This window comes from Lathyrus oleraceus, chromosome 6, assembly GCF_024323335.1.
Source record: "Lathyrus oleraceus cultivar Zhongwan6 chromosome 6, CAAS_Psat_ZW6_1.0, whole genome shotgun sequence".
Classification (NCBI taxonomy): domain Eukaryota; kingdom Viridiplantae; phylum Streptophyta; class Magnoliopsida; order Fabales; family Fabaceae; genus Lathyrus; species Lathyrus oleraceus.
In genome coordinates, this window is record NC_066584.1 from 127,772,363 (window position 1) to 127,794,965 (window position 22,603).

Sequence of the window (22,603 nt, forward strand, 5' to 3'; positions counted from 1 at the left end):
ATTACTCCTCAAGGCACGTATTTTCCATTTACAGCTAGATTAACCTTCAACTGTATGAACAATATGGCTGAGTATGAAGCTTGGATTATGGGGCTTAAAGAAGCCATTGATCTCAGAATCAAATATATTGACGTCTATGAAGATTCATCTTTGGTTGTGAATCATATCAAAGGTGAATGGGAGACGAATCAACCCGGTTTGATACCGTATAGAGATTACGCGAGGAGGATTTTAACTTTCTTTACGAAGGTTTAGTTTCATCATATCCCTCGAGATGCAAAAACCAAATGGCAGATCCTCTTGCAACATTAGCTTCAATGATTATGGTGAAGTTTTGGAATGAAGTTCCCAATTTGACTGTGATGCGTCTTGATAGGCCAGCTCATATATTTGCTGTTGAAGAAGTCAAAGATGAAAAGTTATGGTATAATGATATCAAGTGATTCCTCCAAAGTCAGATTTATCCATCTGGGGCATCTTTGAAAGATAAGAAGACTTTAAGAAGATTAGCTGGTAACTTCTACCTGAATGGTGATGTGTTGTATAAGAGAAATTTCGATATGGTTTTGCTCAGATGCGTGGATAGACACGAAGAAGACTTGTTGATGACTGAAGTCCATGAAGGTTCCTCTGGTACTCATTCCAATGGACATGTTATGGAAAAAAAGATGTTGAGAGAAGGTTACTATTGGCTGACAATGGAATCTGACTGTTGCAAGTTTGTGAAGAAATGCCACAAATGTTAAATTTATGTAGATAAGATTCATGTTCATCCAACACTGTTGAACGTCATTTCCTCCCCATGGCCCTTCTCCATGTGGGGAATTGATATGATTGGAATGATTGAGCCCAAAGATTCAAACGGGCATCGTTTCATTCTGGTGGCTATTGATTACTTCACAAAGTGGGTTGAAGCGGCATCGTATGCAAATATGATCAAGAAAGTTGTTGTGAGGTTTATCAAGAATCAAATTATATGCCATTATAGTGTGCTAAGTAAAATCATTACTGATAATGGATCAAACTTGAATAGTAATATGGTGGAAGCTCTTTGCAAAGACTTCAAGATTGCACATCATAATTCTTCTCCCTACAGACCCAAGATGAATGGGGTTGTTGAAGCTGCGAATAAGAACATCAAGAAGATCATTCAGAAGATAGTTATGACATATAAAGATTGGCATGAGATGCTCCCATTTTCTTTGCATGGGTACCGTACATCCGTCTGCACTTCAACAAGGGCAACCCCTTTCTCTCTTGTTTAAGGCATGGAAGTTGTGCTCCCCATGGAGGTTGAGATCCCATCATTGTGTGTTTTGATGGAAGCCAAGTTGACTGAAGCTGAATGGTGTCAGACTAGATATGACCAATTGAATTTAATTGAAGAGAAGAGATTGACTGCCATTTGTCACGGTCAGTTGTATCAGCAGAGAATAAAGAAAGCTTTTGATAAGAAGTTCAAGCCTCGTGTGTTCAGAGAAGGTGACCTCGTGCTCAAGAAGATTCTATCTTTCAAACATGATTCTAGGGGGAATGGACTCCTAATTATGAAGGCTCATATGTTATTAAGAGAGCCTTTTTAGGCGGTGCGTTGATTCTTACAACTATGGCTGTTGAAGAGTTCACGCGTTCTGCGAACGACGATGCAGTCAAGAAATACTTCGCCTAAAAAATAAAAGAACAACTCGCTAAGTTGAAAACCCGAAAGGGCGGATTAGGCAAAAATGAGCTTCTCGGTGGATTGAAAACCCGAAAGGGCAATCCAGGCAAAAGTTAGAGACATAAAACAGAAAATTTATCCCGATAGATTGAGTACCCCACCTTGGGGCAATCTAGGCAAAATTAGGGATTATGGCAAGTAACTGCATCCGGATGGTCTTGATCGTTGAAGTAGTTTTGGGCAGTCATTTGGTTTTGATTCATGATTCTCAACCGAAGACAAAAACATAGTGGATTTCAAAGTTGGTAGGGAGAGTAATGGTCATTGTATTCAATGTAGTCCTTTTCCATGTAAATTCATATCTTCGAACTTTGTAAAGATCCATAGAGTCTCGCCATTTGCGAACTACCATTCTATTAAATAAAGTTAAGCGTTTATCTAATTATTTCATATTCTTATTTGTTTCTGTTTTAAAATTGAATTTTTATGATGTTAATTTTGGAATAAATATATCAATGAACAATCATTTTTCTTAAAATAATAAGGCATTTACTCTAAGAATAATCGATTTAAAAAAGGAACGTCAATAGCAATCTCGAAAGTGGTAAGTCTTGATGTGTGAAGCATTTGTTGGTCTTCCCCGATCATTTGTTTGGTGACTTTATCCTCCCCAACAGTTTGTTGTTCATCTTCAGCATGATTGATAAGTTTCTCCCCGGGCAATTTATCATCCCAGGTAGAGTTGGTGGGTCTCATCCCCAGCTGAGCTGATGATTTATTCCCTTTACAATCCATCTTTCCTCAGCTGAGGTGATCATGTTTTTGCATTTCCCAGTTTGTGACTTGATGAATGAATCCTGGATTCTTGGAACCTTTATTTGGACTTCAGATCCCCAATGCATTTATTTGTGTTGCATAGCCGTGACAGTTTCTCCCATGCGTGAGTCGGCAGATCTGATTGATATTTTTGTGCCTTGGGATTGGTTTATTTATCAATCTCCAAGAAGAATCTGATGATTATTGAAGAAGTTTTGTGGTCTTTGATTTGTCCTGGAAGATTGTTGTATCTCCAGTAAAGCTCCACATAAATGTTTTTGATGGAATCCCCAGTAGAGCGTTTGGTTCTCCTCACTCAGAGTTTTACCTCTGGTTGTGATTTAAGACTCCATCGGACTTCCATCTCTTGATAGAAGCTCTTCCTCCAACAGGTTTTGGTTCTGAGCAGTACTGTTGATGTCCCCTATAAGGTTGTCTCCCATTTGATATGGTGTTGACTTAAAAATTCCCCGCAACGTTGACTTGTTAGGATCCTTAGTATATCCCCATTTATCCTCAGCATTTTGGGTTGGATGCATGTTCTTCATGCCTTCCCCCCAGCCAGAGTGAATTCATCTTGCAGTTAGGAATTTATATCGTTGATGTTTTATTTTCATCCCTAACAGTTTCTCCAGTTGGTGCTCCATCTTGTTGAGATTAGCCTAACATCTAGTTGTGATGATTCAAATCTTCGTCATTTGTATCCTTTGTGATCGTTCGTTAGCATAATCATATACATACTCATGCATATACATGCATAAAGCACAACATCAGATATTTCATTGAGCATTTTTATTGCATTGATATTTCTTCTGATCCCCTGCTTTAGTGATATTACTTCCCCATGAAGATTTGGTGTGTCTGTCCTCCTTCAATTGTAGAGTGTCAGCCCCTTAAGCAGAAAAAGTTTATATTTTATCCTTTCCCCACTGAGTTATTTCCTCGTGGATGATTATTATTTCAGTATTCCTCCCCAGTTCATTATCTAGATGGAACCACTCCCCTTGAGTTATATCCTTATTGGGTTGAGTCTTGTTTGACCGTTTCTTTCTAGTTCTTACCTAGATATATCTTTTGGTCCCCAAGAGTTTATTACCCAGTAACCGGTAATATTCTTCTTAGTGTTAAGTACTTTACATGTGTTATTTACCCAGTAACTGGTAAAAGGTAATTTACTTCTTTGGTTTTCTCCAGCGGATTCTTTTTTTTTCGTTTCCCCGACAAGTTTATCCTTGATATGTTCATCTTAACCAATGACGGATATTCTTCCCGTTTTGGTATTTTGCCTAGTAAAAAGGTAGTTGTAATTCCTACTTTCCTCGGAAGAGTTCATCCTTGATATGGTCACCTTAACCGGTGACAGATTTTCTCTTTCTTTGGTATTCTACCCTATAAAAAGGGAGTTGTAAATCCCATTTCCCTTTGCTGAGTCTATCCTTGATATGTTCATCTTAATCGATTACAAATTTTCTCTTCTCTTTTGGTATTCTACCCAGTAACCGATATTTGTAATTCCTATTTATGGTATTCTGCCTAGTAAATGGTAGATATAAATCCTATTCTCCCCTCTGAGTCTATCCTTGATATGTTCACTTTAACCGGTGACAGATTTTCTCTTTCTTTGGTATTCTATCCCCATAGATAGTTGTAAACCCTATTTTCCTGGAAGTTTATCCTTGATATATTCACTTTAATCGATGACGGATATTCTTCCTTTGAGTTTATCCTTGATATGTTCACTCTAATTGGTGGCGGATACTCTCTCTTTTGTCTTATGCCCAGTAACAGGTAGTTGTAATTCCTATTTGGTTTCTTTTCCCCAGTAGGTCATTCTTACCCAGTAATCGATGATTAATATACCTCATTTTCCTCAGTGAGTCATCCTTGATATATTTACCCTAACCGGTAATGGATGTCCCTTTGTTCGAGTATATTATTTTCTCATCCAATAACCGGTACCAGATAATATATCTCTTTTTACTCATGTGTTGAAGTTTTTCTTCCCCAGTTGAGTTTGGTTTCGTATTTCTTTGAGAAATAAATTCCCCTTTTGCGTTGAGTATTTCAGCCTCGTCCTGACTCATGCATTTTCCCAGCGGGTGTTTCTTGCTATATTGGTGTTATCCCAATACATGCAGATTTCCTTGTTCCCCAACCGAGTCTTTCCACTGATTTATTTTCATGGAAAATTCCCTCGTATCTCTAGCAGTTTTCAAGTCGTAGCTTGGCCTACGCTTAACTTTTATCCCTAGAGTTTCGGTCTCCCCAGTGAGTTTTCCTTATGGAAAGCATTATGCTCCTGTGGACTTTCAGTCTCTCCTGGATTATTTTCCTTTGTGGCAACATATTCCCCACAAAGATTATTTTTGCATACATACCATATGCATCATGAGGTCTCTTAGGGACCAAAATTTATTTCTAGATGTTGTTATTTAAGTCCATTCTGTTGGGTTGATATGAATATTTTAACCTTCACATCCTCAGCTAGAAGGTCCTTAAATAGGGGCAGCTGTAAGACCTCAATTTTGACCCTAAGATCCCTCATGCTATCTCATTATTTACATTGTCTTTGGGATCACACATTTGGTATCCTCCACACCCCTATTTCATTGGGTTTGCATTAGGAGAGATCACCAAGCATATTTGATTGTATCATACTTTTTTTTCTTTGTTTACTAACCAAAATACCAAAAATATGTATATGTGTAGCTTTGTTTCTTTTGTAGGTAGTGTGTGTGTTCACCTGTGCCTCATCAAGCTCACAACTAGGATTTAAGCCCCTCAATGAAAATAAATCAATCAAACAATGGTCCACATTGGTTCTAAGCATCATATATGGATCCCCATGTTCTTCATTTGTCAATTTGATCAATAATTCATCAAGAGATTGAAGCTTGTTTGCCTTGGAAGCCCTAATTCATCTGAGTATCTTGTGTGACTTCGTAAGCAAGTTTCTTCACCAATTGATCAAAGATATCAAGGGATACTCAATTATACATCATCATATTCATATATGATCCTCCATGAGCCACAAAGATCAAAGTAACCTCAAGTTTGCAAGTTGGTTCAAAGAAGTTGACTAGAGAAAGTCAACTGGTCAAATCTAGGGTTCCCTAGACCATATCTCCTACATTTTTTTTCATATAAAAATGATTCCAAGATAAAAGTTACTATTTTTGACATTCTAAATAACTTTCATTTTGGCATCAAGAGATAATTTTGCTTGGGAAGTCATTTTTTATGGTGAAAGATTATAGGTCATTTTATTTGTGGCCTAGTTGGAAGGTTAACTTCCAAGAACCATAACTTGCTCCATTTATATGATATGAAGGACATCCAAGTTTCATGGTAAATTTCAATATATCTTCTCCAACTTTGATTCTTTAAGAAATGTCAAAATTTACTTGGTAGGGCATGTGCCAAGAGGAAACATTATAGGTCATTTTGGGCATTACCATTGAACAAACAATTTTCCTTAACTTCTAAAATCCATAACTCCCTCATTACAAATCCAAATGATGTCAAATTTGTGACCTAATTTAATAGGATTGAAATATATACAACTTTGGTAAATATACCATTTTCATTTAAAGCTCATAGCAAAAGTTATTCAAGGTGGAAGAAGTGGTCATTTGACTTTGTACTTAGAAAATTTTCAACCATGATTGATTTCTCAAACTTCCACCTCAAAATTCATCATGATCCAAATTCCAAAGGAAAAAGTCTTCAAAATCAAAGTTTTTCCCCTTGATGTCACCTTTAATGGTTTGTTTTGGCAACATTTGAATGAAATTTCCATTTATCTTTGCATGGCTCCATGTGATGACATCAGTAGCATTTGTGCACAAATTGGAGTGGATTGAAATGATCATTTTGGGCCTAGCGCATGCTCATGGACCCATGCACTTGAATTTCAATTTTTGGCTCAATTTTCAATTGTAATGAATAACACTTTCCATGGCCTAAGTAATGATCTCATTGGCCTCAGATTAGGGGAGGACCTTTCCCAAGCCTTGCCAAGCAATCTCAGAACCCCATTTCCGTAGAATTCCTTGAGGATTTCATTGAAATCGAGTTCTTGATTCAACTTCTATTAGTGAACAAGAACTCCAAGGATTCATAGTCGCTTTCATCTCAATTGATCACTACAAGTAAGAGGAGGAAGAACCAAGTGGAATTGCATCAAGATCAAGCCAAATCACTACAACCCGAAGGTGATTTTTCCAGATTTTCAAGCCTTCGATTCTCTCTCAATTCTCCATTATTCTACTTATTTATTGGTTGTCTGAAGTCTTACCAATGTAGACAACAAGATTGAGTTGCTTTGAGATCAAATCGAAGCAACTCAGATCGTGTACCTCAAAATTCAATTTCTTGTATCTTCTAATATACTTGGAATTAGGAGAAATTGAGGCCAGATTCAAGCTCCTGAGCTTTTTCTCTTTAAAGTAATGTATTTACTTTTTATTTTGGTGAACTTTGGTGGTAGACCAGTCCGGTGAGGTCTACCGGAGAAGACGACCGAAGCTAGGGCTCGGGTGATGTGTTTGCGTACTTCTTGGCCATCTGATCTCCTTGGAACGTTTTAATCTGAGCCTTTCCTTTTGAATATCATCCTTACGCGCGCGTTGACTTAGGCACATGGTGGATGATACGTGTTTGGCCATCAGATCTACCACCTCAATTAATGAGGGAGATCTGATGGCCCTTGTTTTTTCTATTTTTCTTTTAATTTCTGATTTTCCATTTAATCCATTTATTTTGTTTAATTCATATTAATTTTATTTTTAATCCAAAAAATATGGAACTTTCACCAAAAATCTTTAAATATTTTCCTCTTCCATATTTTGAATTAAATCATTTTTTGGATTAATTTTGATATTTTTCATTAATTAAATGATTTTTAACTAGTTGTAAATATTTTTAAAATACTTCTAACTTTCCAAAAATTATGAATTTTTTTGTGTAAGGTCCTTTGGCCTTGTTTGACCTAGGATAAATCCCTTGGCCATTTATTTGGTGTTTTGAAGGGATTTGGGGTTTTGTCCATTTTAAAATGTATTTTAATTCATTTTTTATTTGGTTTTTAATTGAATAATTGTTTGAAAATTATGTTGAGCCATTCTTATGGTCTTGTGATGTTTGACTTTCTGTTTGGTCTTGATCATGGTTGATTTGACTTTTGTTTGACCAATACTATTGGATTTAGGGGATTGATGAAATGTATATTTCATCTCCCAAAATGAATGGATAGTATTGATCAGATGAAATTCCTCCTTTGATCAATTTGGGTTCTCATTTCCCCTTCCCTCTTCATCTTCATCCCTATTCTTCCCAATCCGTCATTGACCAATGAATTCTCTTCATGTCTAATGCTAGTTGATTCATCAATGACCTTGTGTCAGATGAATCAACATGAGCTTGACTGAGATAGGTTCCTTCCATTTTTTTAGTGTGTGATATGTTTTAGGAGTTCGATTCTTTGTACCAAATATCTAACATGCATTAACACCTATATTTTATTACCCGACATCAGATAGTTGTGACTTCTACATAAGTCCAGTTACGATTGCTTAACGTAGAGCTAAATTTGACCAAAAAAGGCATATCATTCTTGTAAGTCTCCCATTCTTCATGGTATTGTGTGAAGACTTGATCTTTTTTCCTTTCATGAGAGCTAGTGGCATACTTGTTGATTTATCCAAGTTGGAGTCCTTCTCATGGATGATGTCTTGGTTCAATAATTCATACTTGTGAATGAATGGTTGAGTGTTCTCCAAAGAATGACTTAAATAATTCAAACTCTTCACTAACATTTGACTAATCTTTTATTAATGTTGCTTTACTTTCAAGTCATTTACTTAATACACTTGATTTGATGTAGACCTTGAGTACCCTTGGTTCATCTGTCATTTTGTCTCTGTGCTTATTTTGTTATGTTGTTATTATTGTTTATGTCTGATGATTGTTTATGAGTTCACCACAAAGAATATTTTCATCTGATACATTGGAAGACATTAAAGACTGCTAGCTATTTGAGTGCTTGCTTGGATATTGTGGCTATTTTAATTTGATACCTTGGTCTTCATATGATTTTTTTGGATATTGCTTATGTTTGTTGTTTGCTAAAGTCCAAAGGAAAATAGGTTTCTATATGATATTCTTGTCTGTTGCATTGCATCCCATTGATCAAATTTTTTCAACTCTCAACTTTTAATTTTTTGTCTACGATAGTCCCTTTATCTTCTTCAACTTCTATAATTTCAAAATCTCTCCCTCTTTTCAAAAACATTATTTGTTTGTGTTTTATAACTTAGGCATGTTTTAATGATTATAAACTTTGGCCTTATGCCAATGAATTTTCAAAACTTTTTCTTAAATCAAACTTGTGAATGAACTTAACCATATTGACTTTAATTTCAAAAAGACAAAAAAGAACTAACAACCTCATTCAACTCTTTTTCTTTTTGTTCCTTCTCTGTTAAACTTTTGTTAAAATCAATTCACCAACTTCTTTGAAATTTTTACCACGAACTACGGGGTTTTGATCCCTCATTTTTATGTTGGTACGTAGGCATAAGACCGAAGGTCTTATCAAACACAAAAATATAATTAATGAATTCTTTTCTCATCTCCCCACTCTATATTTTATCACACATCATTTTGACCAAATCACTTGCACACAAAAAAGGGCTCCCTAGGAGTACCTAGGACACTTTGTGTGCTAACAGCTTCCCTCTGTGTAACCAAACCCCTTACATGTAATCTCTGGAATTTTATTAGTTTTGATTTGAAAACTTCTTATCTTTGAGTTTTGTTCGTACTTTTTCCCTTTTCCTTTACAAATAATAAAAGTGTGGTGGCGACTCTGGTTTTATCGACGTCAAATTTATCCATAGCTTGATGGTCATAAATTTACCGCTACACTTGTATATTTTTGAAAACTTTTTATTTTTTGAAAATTGTGTATTAAATTTATTACAAACTTACAATTAATATTTTTATTGATTTTTTCAATACAAATTTTTTATTTGTGGATTTCTTAACTTGTGTCATTGGGACACAAGTTAGTATTACCTTTTTTTTAATTATGATAACTTATTTCATAAAAATGAATCTTAATGACCATCTATTATAATATATTAAATCTAAAACACAATATTTTGTTGACAACTTATAACTTTGTCTGCCAAGTCAATTAAATTTTGATGTGGCACATTTCAAAAATAATCATTCATTTTCTCACCAATTAATTAAATTCATAATAATAATAATAATAAATTTTATATACACCATTGACATTCCTTTCTCAATCAAATTTTCTATTATTTTAATTATTAAATTTCATTTAACTCTCTTTAATCTTTCGGTTTATCAAATCATTATTCATTTTAGTATTATTAAATCAATAATCTTGATGGTATCCATCATCATCGAAAATTTTAGCTATCAATATTTTCATATCCTGTTTTTTGAATCATTGTATCTTCATTTATTAAATTCATCTTATTGATAAAATTAAATATTCACAAAATATTTTGTTCACAACTATCGGTTTGCATGTCACGTCAATTAAATTCTGATATGGCACATTTAAAAAATAACCATTCATCCTTACCATTCAATTAAATTCATAATAATAATAATAATATGTTTTATATACACCATTCACATTCCTCTCTCAAATTTTCTATTATTTTAATTATTAAATTTCATTAAGTCTCTTCAATATTTTGGTTCTTCAATATTTCAGTTTATCAAACTATTATTCATTATAATATAACTAAATCAATAATTTTGTCGGTCTCCATCATCATTGAAAATTTTCCTGTCTCAACCGTTATAGAGCTATCAATATTTTCATATATTATTTTTTTTAATCATTGTATCTTCACTTATTAAATTCATCTTATTGATGAGATTAGAGATTTGAAAAAACTAAAAACAAATTATGATTAGAATTTTTAAACTAATAGAGTAGTAGTGTAGCTGAGTCTTAGATATAAGTTTGTTATAAGTTTGTTATGCTGTTGTGCTGACGTGGCATATTCTGTTATGCCACTGCTCATCTATATAAGAGCTTCTGTAATCTTCTATTTTCATCAATGAATATAATATTCTTCTTCCTCATTATGACTCTCTCTAGATTTCTATCATGGTATCCAGAGCTTCTCTCTTGATCCAAAAATTTTTTTCCTTCCTCCATGGCATCACCGTTTCGCAACGACGGTGCCTTCCCTTCTTCTCACGTCAAACTCTCGCATCTGATCTCTGTTAAACTTGATGAGAAAAACTTCAAGTTATGGAAACAGCAGATCGACGGTGTTGTTCGTGGCCACCGGCTTCAGCGGTTCATCACAGTACCAGCGGTCCCTCCGCGCTTCATCTCTAACTCTGGTCCTACTCACACTGTTGAAAGCGATGCGTATCTGGATTGGGAACAACAAGATGCGTTAATTTCCACTTGGTTACTCTCTACCATTTCTGACTCGCTTCTGCCGAAACTTGTTGATTGCAAGCATTCATGGCAGATATGGACCGAAGTTCATCGTTACTTTGCAACGCTCCTCACGACGAAGGCGAGACAGCTTCGCTCTGACCTTCGTCATCTTTCCAAAGGTGCGCTCACTATTGAAGCGTTCATGTTACGTGTTCGTGACCTCAGTGAGTCCCTCATCTCTGTTGGTGATCCAGTACCTTTACGTAACCTAATTGAAATTGTTCTCGATGCACTCCCTGAGGAGTATGATTCAATTGTAGCTGCGATTAACAGTAAGGAAGAGCTTAGCTCCTTGGATGAACTTGAGGCTTGTCTTCTTGCGCATGAATCGCGCCTTGATAAGCATCGTAAGGCTATTCTCACTGAACCGGTGTCAGTCAATCTTGCGCAAGCATCGCCGGCGCCTTCGTCATCTCCAGCTGACTCTACCTCTCTTACTTCAGACGCCTTTCCTTCCAGTACCAATCACGTCACTGCGCAAGCTGAGAATACTAACTCTCAGCACAGAGGTGGCCGGTCAAGTCGTGGTGGAGGCCGTTTTGGTCGAGGCGGTGGCCGTTCTGGTAAATCTCAGTGCCAGATCTGTCACAAAATTGGTCATGATGCGTCTATTTGTTATCACCGGTACACACAGTCCATGCCATCTGCTTTCTCTGCTCCTCGTATTCCTTTCAATCCATTCATGATGCAGACTCGCCCTCAGTATCCTCCCTCTTTTGGTTATGCTGCTCCTGGTTATGCTGCTCCTCGACCTTCAGCACCTCGTGCTGCTACACCACAAGCGTTTCTTGCCACTTCAGATCCTTCGTTCAACAATCAACTGTGGTTTCCTGATTCTGGCGCATCTCACCATGTCACACCTGATTCCACAAATCTGTCTGACATTCAATCTATGACTGGTTCTGAACAAGTTTATATGGGTAATGGCCAAGGTTTGTCAATTAACTCTATAGGTTCTCTTCAATTCCCTTCACCTAACACCACTCACATGCCACTCACCTTACATAATTTACTTCATGTCCCTCATATCACCAAAAATCTCATGAGTGTTAGTAAGTTTGCTCAAGATAACTGTGTTTTCTTTGAATTTCACCCTTATTTCTGTCTTGTCAAATCTCAGGATTCTTCTAAAGTCCTTCTTCAAGGAGAGGTAGGAGCTGATGGTCTGTACAAGTTTCATCTTCCTGCTCCTCCTGTGCCAAAATCTCTGCCTAGCCTTAACTCTAGTGTTGTCCTTAATGCTTCCAATAAGCTCTCTAGCTCCCTTTGTAAATCCTCAATGGATAATTCTGTTTCACCTGATTGCACTCCTTGTAATGATCTTACATTCATTAATAAAAGTGATTCTTCTTCTGATAATTTGCCTACGGTTAATTCTGCCACTGCTTGTAATTCCGCTTTACCTATTTCTCACTCTAAATATACTTTGTGGCACACACGTTTAGGTCATCCTCATTATCATGCTCTCACTGAAGTGTTAAAATTATGCCATATTCCTGTTCCTTCTAAACCTCTCAATGACCTCTGTACTGCCTGCTGCCTTGGCAAGTCTCATAGGTTACCCTCCTCCCTTTCCTCTACTGTTTATACTCATCCTTTTGAGCTGGTTGTTTGTGATCTATGGGGACCTGCTCCTGTCACTTCTTCAGGTGCTTACACCTATTTCCTCACGTGTGTGGATGCTTTTTCCAGGTTTGTGTGGGTGTTTCCACTCAAACTAAAGTCTGATACTCTAACTCAGTTTGTTCATTTCAAGTCCATGGTTGAGCTGCAATTCAATTGTACAATAAAAACTGTCCAAAGTGATGGAGGTGGTGAATTCAGACCCTTCACCAAATACCTCACTACTCTTGGTATTTCTCATCGTTTCACTTGTCCTCATACTCACCATCAAAATGGCATAGTCGAACGAAAACATCGTCATATTGTTGAAACCGGGCTTGCCCTTCTAGCTCACTCTCAATTGCCTCTCAAGTTTTGGGATCATGCTTTTGTTACTGCTGCCTATCTTATTAACCGGCTACCTAGTGTCTCCCTTGGCAACCAATCACCTTATTTTAAGCTCCTTCACAAAGTCCCTGAATACTCTCATCTTAGGGTTTTTGGTTGTGCATGTTTTCCTTTCCTCCGTCCCTACAATTCTCACAAAATGGATTTTAGGTCACAAGAATGTGTGTTTCTTGGTTACTCTTCCATTCATAAAGGGTACAAGTGTCTTTCCCCCACCGGGCGTATCTATATTTCCAAAGATGTTCTATTCCATGAAACCAAATTTCCGTATGTGTCTTTATTTTCCTCCATAGCCTCTCCTGCCTCTAAGTCTTCTTCTTCCCCTCTCTCATCGTGTTCTTTTCCTACTTTATCTGCCCCTCTCTTTCCTCTTACAAGTGTTAGCCCTGCTCATAACACTCCTAATGCTACAACTTCTTTACATCATGCTTCTCCTAATTCTTTACCTAACACTCCTACTGCTACAACTTTTTCCAACTCTGCTCATAACACTCCTCCTGCTCCTACTTCTTTACATCATGCTTCTCCTAATTCTTTACATAATGCTTCTCCTGCCACCTCTCCTGTGACTCCTGCCCTATCCTCTCCTCTTACTCCTCTCACCTCTGATCCTGCTGAAGCTAGCACCATTTCTCCTTCCTCTCTCCCTGCTAGCATTTCCTCTGTACCTTCTGTCCAGCCTTCAGCCCCTCCCCTTAACTCTCACCCCATGGTCACTAGATCCAAGAATGGCATTGTTAAACCTAAACTTAAACCCACTCTTTTGCTAACACATATGAATCCCACCTTTGTTAGACAAGCCTTGGCCATTCCCCATTGGTTTCAGGCCATGAAAGATGAATTTCAGGCACTTTTGAAAAATCAGACTTGGGACTTGGTGCCTGCTTCATCAGCTAGGAAACCCATTGGTTGTAAATGGGTATTTAGGGTGAAGGAAAACACTGATGGCTCCATCAATAAATTCAAGGCCAGGCTTGTTGCCAAAGGATTTCATCAGAAAGCTGGTTCTGATTTTACTGAAACATTTTCCCCTGTGGTAAAACCTGTTACTGTCAGAATTGTCCTAACTCTTGCTGTCACTAACAGGTGGCCTATACAACAGATAGATGTTAACAATGCTTTTCTCAATGGCACTCTAGAAGAGGAGGTTTACATGCAGCAGCCTCCGGGGTTTGAAGCAGCTGACAAAACTCTTGTATGTAAGCTCAACAAAGCCATCTATGGACTCAAACAGGCACCTAGGGCCTGGTTTGACAAGCTAAAAAGGTCTCTGATGCTCCATGGCTTTACTGCCAGCAGATGTGATCCTAGCCTGTTCCTCTTGAACAAGGCCACCTTAACTATCATGGTCTTGGTTTATGTTGATGATATTATCATCACTGGGAATTCTGCCACCTTTATCACAAGCTTAATTCATCAGCTCAATTCTGATTTTTCTCTTAAGTAGCTTGGCAAGTTGGACTACTTTCTGGGCATTGAAGTCACTCATTTACCCAATGGTTCACTGCACTTGTCTCAAACCAAGTATCTCACTGATCTGCTATCCAAAACCAACATGCTGAATTCCAATGGCATGCCCACCCCCATGGTTTCAACTTCCAAACTCTCTAAAATTGGCTCCAATGCTGTCTCTGACCCCACTCAGTTCAGGTCTGTGGTGGGTGCACTTCAGTATGCCACCCTCACCAGGCCTGAAATTTCATTTGCCGTTAATAAAGTATGCCAATTTCTTTCCAATCCCTTGGAGGAACATTGGAAAGCTGTCAAACGTATTCTACGATACCTCAGTGGCACTCTGCATCATGGTTTACTAATCCAACCTGCCTCTCCTTATCAACCATTGTCTCTTCTTGGTTTCTGTGATGCTGATTGGGCTTCAGACCCAGATGATAGGCGTTCCACCTCAGGCGCTTGTGTTTTCCTAGGGCCTAACTTAGTGTCATGGTGGTCTAAAAAGCAACAATTAGTTGCTAGGTCAAGTGCTGAGGCAGAATACAGGAGCATGGCTCAGCTGGCCTCTGAAATGCTTTGGGTGCAATCTCTGCTTCAGGAACTTCATTGCAGGTTTATTACCCCTAAGCTCCTATGTGATAATCTCAGCACAGTGACACTTGCGCATAATCCTGTTCTGCACAACAGAATAAAACACATGGAGCTCGATATCTTTTTTGTAAGGGAGAAGGTTCTCTCCAAGCAGCTGATAGTTGAACATGTCCCAGCTCAAGACCAGTGGGCAGATGCCCTGACCAAACCTCTTTCTGCTGCTAAATTCCTCCCTCTCAGAGACAAATTCAGGGTCATCAGCAAACAACAGCTGTCTTCTACACTGCCAGCTTCTACGAGGGAATAATAGAGTAGTAGTGTAGCTGAGTCTTAGATATAAGTTTGTTATAAGTTTGTTATGTTGTTGTGCTGACGTGGCATATTCTGTTATGCCACTGCTCATCTATATAAGAGCTTCTGTAATCTTCTATTTTCATCAATGAATATAATATTCTTCTTCCTCATTATGACTCTCTCTAGATTTCTATCATAAACATATATTAAAAAAAGAAATTCTTCAAGTGTACAATTATTCACACATGTAAGAGCTAATAGTTATATTATTAATTTAATTTTTTTTTATAATATAAGTCAAACAATTTTTTCAAATATTCATAGTATTAAAATTATTAAAATTGAAAGAATAAAATAATATTTATTAAGTATAGAATTATAGAAATACACTCATATTCTAAAATTATAGAAATTGAAAGAATAAAATAAAATTTATTAAGTATGTCTAGACTTAAAATTATTAAAATTTCATATTATATATTTATAATACTACAAAAACAATTAAAAAACAACTACATATTGGGAGGGCTTAAATCTAATTACCAATTAAAACTAAAATTTTGGTGACCTAATATAATAATGATGAGTATACACTAGCTATTTATAACCGATTTTTCAATGCAATAAAAATTAAAACTTTTGTTAATACTGTAACATAAACTTTTATTTTTATTTATTGGCATAGTCTCGGGAAGAACCCACTGGCCTGATCTTATGTGATATTTTATCATCTCTTAAAAAGATAAAATTGTTTATCAAAATATAATTTTTTTATTTTAAAAAAGGATGAGATTGTTAGACCAAGTTGATTTGAATAATAATCTTCTTTTATTTTAGTTTTGATGATATCATATTGTAAGAGAATCTTTTTATTGTCTAAGATTTAATAAAAGTTTAGAATGCTAATACGATTCATTATAAACTATTCACTAAAGAGTGTAATGAAATTCTAAATGTGATTCTCTAACATAAAATTTAAATATGGAATATTTCATCTAAAACAAGTGATCATAATAACATGTAATTTCATTGTTGAAACATCCTCTGGCATATGTCATGGTAACTTGCTCTGTTACGTTCTAGTATAAGTTGGCATCATTATTCTCCATGTTAAATTACTCAAAGCTCTGTCAAGTTTCTATAGTTAACTCCTAGCTTTAAATTCAACATATTTGATCTTTTGATAGTTAACTCCAGTTTTTAAATTCTATGAGTTCATTCTTCTTGTGACCACTAGTAAAGTATATTCTCAAAAGAACAACTTATTAGGTTTCCCCAACAAACATTCGTGTTGACAAGCATATAAGTAATAGTACATAAGGTACAAGCTTTACATGACAAAATGTACAACACAGTGTTCGACAAGACCTGCTACGAATGCCATGGACTCAAAATAACATCTTATAATAGTACAAGATTTTAACCGATATTTTCCTTTCACATGAAGATTATCCAATGGTCATAAAAACGAAGATATATAAAGACTCAATTTCTTATTATTTTATTTATCATCATTAACCTCGAACAAATCAATAACACAAATAATATTGTGAATATTCCACAAAAAATAAGAATAAACTTGAGAAGTAAAATAAAATAACTTTTACAAGAAGATCATCTAGAGAAAGAGATTTACTTAAAGTCAAGAAAGAAGTAAGGAAGTGATTTCAATGTAATAAGTTTGATTTCAAAATATCAAAACACTTATATTTTATTTAGATCGATTCACATCCTCTATTAAATGATACTTTAAACACTCTATCATTTATACATTTTCTGATTTTATTCCTCATAGGGATATGTTTTATCTATATTCTTTGAGGCGACAAAGAGAACTAGTTGGGATCTTTTTTGTGTTAAGAAATGAAGATATAGGTCAGTTGAGGCGGGAGATATCTTAGTGATCTTTGTAATTAATTTGATTATAGTAAAAATCATTCAGTTTGAGGGGGTTATGCGTAGCTTCGAGGTAAAGGGGTGTATCAATCTCTCTTCTCTTATCTACTTATCTTTTAACACTTTTGATTGACTTGAGTTTCATTTGAATTAAGTCAGAAAATATTTTAATAAGTCAACACAATTCAAATCCTTCTATTTCTTGTGTTCACTACAAATTATTTTGTTTTAGGAAATGACAAAAAAGCGTGGCTAATACCACTAAAAGCGTAGCCTAAAATTTTAGGAAATGGTTTCCTAGCCATAGATCATTTGATTGGTGTATATTTCTTTAGACATTGATTTTATTACCTTCAGATTCTAAACATTCTTTCCTTAAACATGAATAGACCATAATTTAAGCGCTATTTTTAAGCCACGGTTTTCAATAAGAAACAAAACATAATCGTCATTGACACTAAAAAAATATTATTTACTTTAATAAATACATATATAATTGTGCCGAAATCATATGAAAAGCCCATGAGTTTTAAAAAAGAAACACATAAAAATTGGTGCGTTAAGTAAGTTGCTTTTGAATCTGAAAAGGTGGTTCATAAAGCATCTAAGAGGAAGGTTGTACAGCTTACAGAAGTTCAGAAGGAGGTTCAAGAAATGGCCTCTACAATTGTCTTGATTCCTACCAAGACTATAAGTGAAGCCAATGGCAAGACTCCTCCGAAGGAAACCACTTCTGAACTGCATGTTAAGAAAAAGAAGTTGAGGAAGATGGTGCTTCCAACTATTAATGATGAAGAAGAAGAGAAGAGGATGAAGAACCTTTTCTTAGGAGGACAAAGGTTTTAAATAAGGATGCTCTAAACATTCCTATAGAAGATGTTCAAGAAGGACCAAGACTGATTTCTACTCCTCTATGCAATAAGGCAATGGATAAGCCTTCTATTACTGAAGTTCTTCAGAAGCAAGTAGAAGCTGAGGCTGTAGAAGAAGTTGTTAAGGGTCCTTATGTGGTTGGTATTTCAGGTATGGCAGAAGAAGCTAGTGCTTAGACTCATGAGGCCACTGAGAAGGATGTTCTACCTACTTTTGATGTTACAAATACTGTGAACACATGTATTCATCTAAACTTTATCTTAAATGATGTTTTAAATTCTTCCAACTCACCTCTCATGACTAAATCACCCACACTAACACTGCCTAAATCACCAAAACCATTATCATAGCACACCACTTCATCACAACATGACTTATGCCTTCAACCATCTCCTAAATCAGATACTATTAACATAACTCAAATGCTAAATGACTTATCTCAACAAGAAATTGTCCCTTCAACATTTGTTCTAGAGGATTTAACGAATCACCTAGCTGGTGAGTTATCTTCTGATAATCACCAGCTAGATTGTGTTTCTGATTCAGAACAACCAACACCCATTTATGTTACACTCGAACCACATATTAAGGTCTATAGTGCTAAGTCTTCTAGAACTAGCTTAAGTTCTGATTCAGGCTCATCAGACTTGTTTCCTCTTAACATCATGCCTCTCTAATCCATACCTATGAAAACTAAACCTTATGTTGACCCCCCTCCCAGCCAAACCTTGTTCAGACTGACATTCCTGTTCAATCTGAATCTGAACAAGGAATCCAAGACCAACCAACAATTGAATAATATATTTCCACTCACACCATTCTTGAACCCCAACCAATCGTTGTTCAATCTCAACCTAAAAATGATAATCAGAATGAGGTTGAACAACTAACTTTAAACCATCCTCCACAATTTTTCACAACTAACCACTCTATACCAGAACCCCATCCTGTCCAAACCTCATAACTATCTGACCATCACAACTCACCTTCTAGGGAAGAAGATTATGTGTTAGAATCTAACACAGTACCTCTACTTAGCCCCTTTTCTACAAATTTAAACCTAAACTTTCCAGCTCACATAAACTACCAAATGGAAGAGTTTAAAACTATTATTTTTGATCAAGTATAAAGTTTGGTTGTTAAGAGGCTCATCGCTTCTAATCACATAGCATATGAAACTAAGTAGGATTCTCTTATAGCCTTTGTGGACATAGTTATGCAGGATCTAAAGTCCTTATCATCTGAGTCAGTAGCTTCTTCTAGTTTGAAGCTTCACCATTTGGAGAATAAGTTAACTTTTGTTGCTGTCAAACAGGAAGAAATGGATGTCCAATTAAAGATTGTTGTTGCAAGACAATATGAAATCAGTTTTAATCTAAAGGCTATCTTAGAGCTTGTGAGACAAAAACCCTAGGATTTAGGATTTGAAACACCTTTTTATTTTATCTCTTCAACTATTTTTGAATATGTTTTATGGCATCTAACTTTTTGGTTTATATGAAAATATTTTTCTTTAGTATCTTTTTATTTTCTTTCATTAATTTTTTATGACAAAAAATGAAGTAGATATAGAAGTATTTAAGCACCTAAAACATGTCAGTTATTTATTGCTTAAATTTTATTCTGTAAATGTTTTAACTTAGTTAACCTAGATAGGACCTAGGGGGAGTTTAGGAACCTAATCCTATGAACTATTAGACTTAGGGGGGAGCTTACAAACCTCAAACCCTGCAGTCAACTAGTTAATTAAATTATCAATCATTGTTCTTGAATACTTATGTTTGTCATCATCAAAAAGGGGGATATTATGGGAACAAAATTGGTTTGTCTCATATCTCTTAGGTTTTTATGATAACAAAGTATTTAAAGAAAAATTGGGTATACTAATGTTTATTCAAGTGTGCAGAACCATATACTAAAATCTCATATAAAATCCAAGTATTGGTTTTTAACTCTAAATATTCAATAAGAAGCTTGAAGATCAAATCTTGATGGATCAGAAACGGAAGACTAGACTCTGAAGAAGTCGTCTTTTAAAGAAGTTAACATTTGAAGATCAGAGTCAGAAGGAGTCAGCCTCTGAAGACCAGACTTTGGAGAAGTCTGCTTCTGATGATCAGAATATGAGTTAGTCAAAGCGCAATGACCAAGGTGACACTAGTAGGTCACCATTCATCGCTAAACATACTTTTTCATGTGAAAATCTAAGCTCTATCTTCTTTATAGAGTCTGATGGGGTACAACTGCTAATTCCTTTTGTAGCAAAGATTTTTCAAACTAGCTTTCACCTAATCTGACAATTTGGTGAAACATCTCAACGTCTCTTTTGAAGCTTCTCAAAAGACTTTATTGTGTTTCATCTTCAATGACTATTTTCTTCTCTATTTAAGGAGATAAAAGACTTGAAGATAAATTTAATACACAATTTTCAAGACTTGAAGATAAAACTTTAATGAACTACTATAATAGTGGTGAGTATACATAAATTATCTTCAAGTCTTTATTGAAGATAAACTTTATTGTATACAAACTTACAATTTTTTATTGATTTTTTCAATATAAATGTTCTATTTGTGGATTTCTTAATATGTGTCATTAGGACACAAGTTAGCATTATCTTTTTTTTTAATTATGATAATTTATGTATCACTTTCATAAAAGTGAATATTAATGACCATCTATTATAATGTATTAAATCTAAGACACAAAATATTTTGTTGACAACTCATCGTTTTACATGCCATGTCAATTAAATTATGTGGCACCTTTCAAAAATAGTCATTTATTCTCTCACCATTCAATTAAATTCATAATAATAATAATATATTTTATATACACCATTCACATTCCATTCTCGATCAAATTTTCTATTATTTTAATTATTAAATTTCATTAACTCTCTTCAATCTTTCAGTTTATCAAATCATTATTCATTTTAGTATAACTAAATCAAAAATCTTGTTGGTATCCATCATCATAGAAAATTTTACAGTCACAACCATTATAGAGCTATCAATATTTTTATATCCTATTTTTTGAATCATTGTATCTTCACTTATTAAATTCATCTTAGTGATAAAATTAAAGATTTGAAAAAAATAAAAACAAATTCTAATTGGGATTTTCAAACATCTATTATAATATATTAAATTTAAGACACAAAATATTTTTTTACAACCCATCACTTTTCATCTCACATCAATTAAATTTTGATGTGACATGTTTAAAAAATAAAACAAAATATTTTATTGACAGCTCATCACTTTGCATGTGATGTTAATTAAATTCTGGCGTGGGACATTTCAAAAATAACATCATTCTTACCATTCAATTAAATTCATAATAATAATAATATATTTTATATACACCATTCACATTTCTCTCTAAAATTTTCTATTATTTTAATTATTAAATTTCATTAACTCTCTTCGATCTTTCGGTTCTTCAATCTTTCAATTTATCAAATTATTATTCATTATAGTATAACTAAATCAATAATTTGTTGGTCTCCATCACCATCGAAAATTTTACTATCTCAACCGTTATATAGCTACCAATATTTTCATATATTATTTTTTGTAATCATTGTATTTTCATTTATTAAATGCATCTTATTGATGAGATTAAATATTTAAAAAAGTAAAAACAAATTATGATTAGAATTTTGAAACATTTAAAAAAAAAAATCTTCAAGCTTATAATTATTCATACATGTAAGAGGTAATAGTTATATTATAAATTTAATTTTTTGTATATAATAAAAGTCAAGCAACTTTTTAAAATATTCATAATATTATTTTTAAGTGGTGTTTTAAATTAGACTAATAATCACAAATAAACATAATTAGTTGGTATGTCTCAACCTTTATATTTTTTATGAGTATAAAATAACTCGTGTGGAAGTAAGAAGAGAAGTTTTTTAATAAATGTACAAAATATTAGTTTGTTGATTAATCTACAACAATTATATGCATAACACTTCAATATTAAACTTAACAAGTTTTTTGGTAATGAACTATTCCCTAACTATAAAAATAGGAGATTAATATACTCATTATATTGAAATACACTCATATTCTAAAATTATAGAAATGAAAGAATAAATGGAATTTATTAAGTATGTCTATACTTCAAATTAATTAAAATTTTATATTATATATTTATAATACTACAAAAACAATTAAAAAACAACTACTTATTGGACGGACTTAAATCTAATTACCAATAAAAACTAAAATTTTGGTGACCTAATATAATAATGATGAGTATACACTAACTATTTATAACTGATTTTTCAATGCAATAAGAACTAAAACTTTTGTTAATGCCTTATGCGTCAAGCTTTATACTCTTTGGTATTCCTTAGATAAATTGGATATTAATTCATTAGCAAAATGTTATTATGAATTTTCTTTCTCTTCTCCTTAAGATTCTTTAAAGGTTTGGTATGTTGGTAAACTTGAACCCTAGCCACCTCAAGCTTTTTGATTGGCCTAGAGACTTTAACCCCA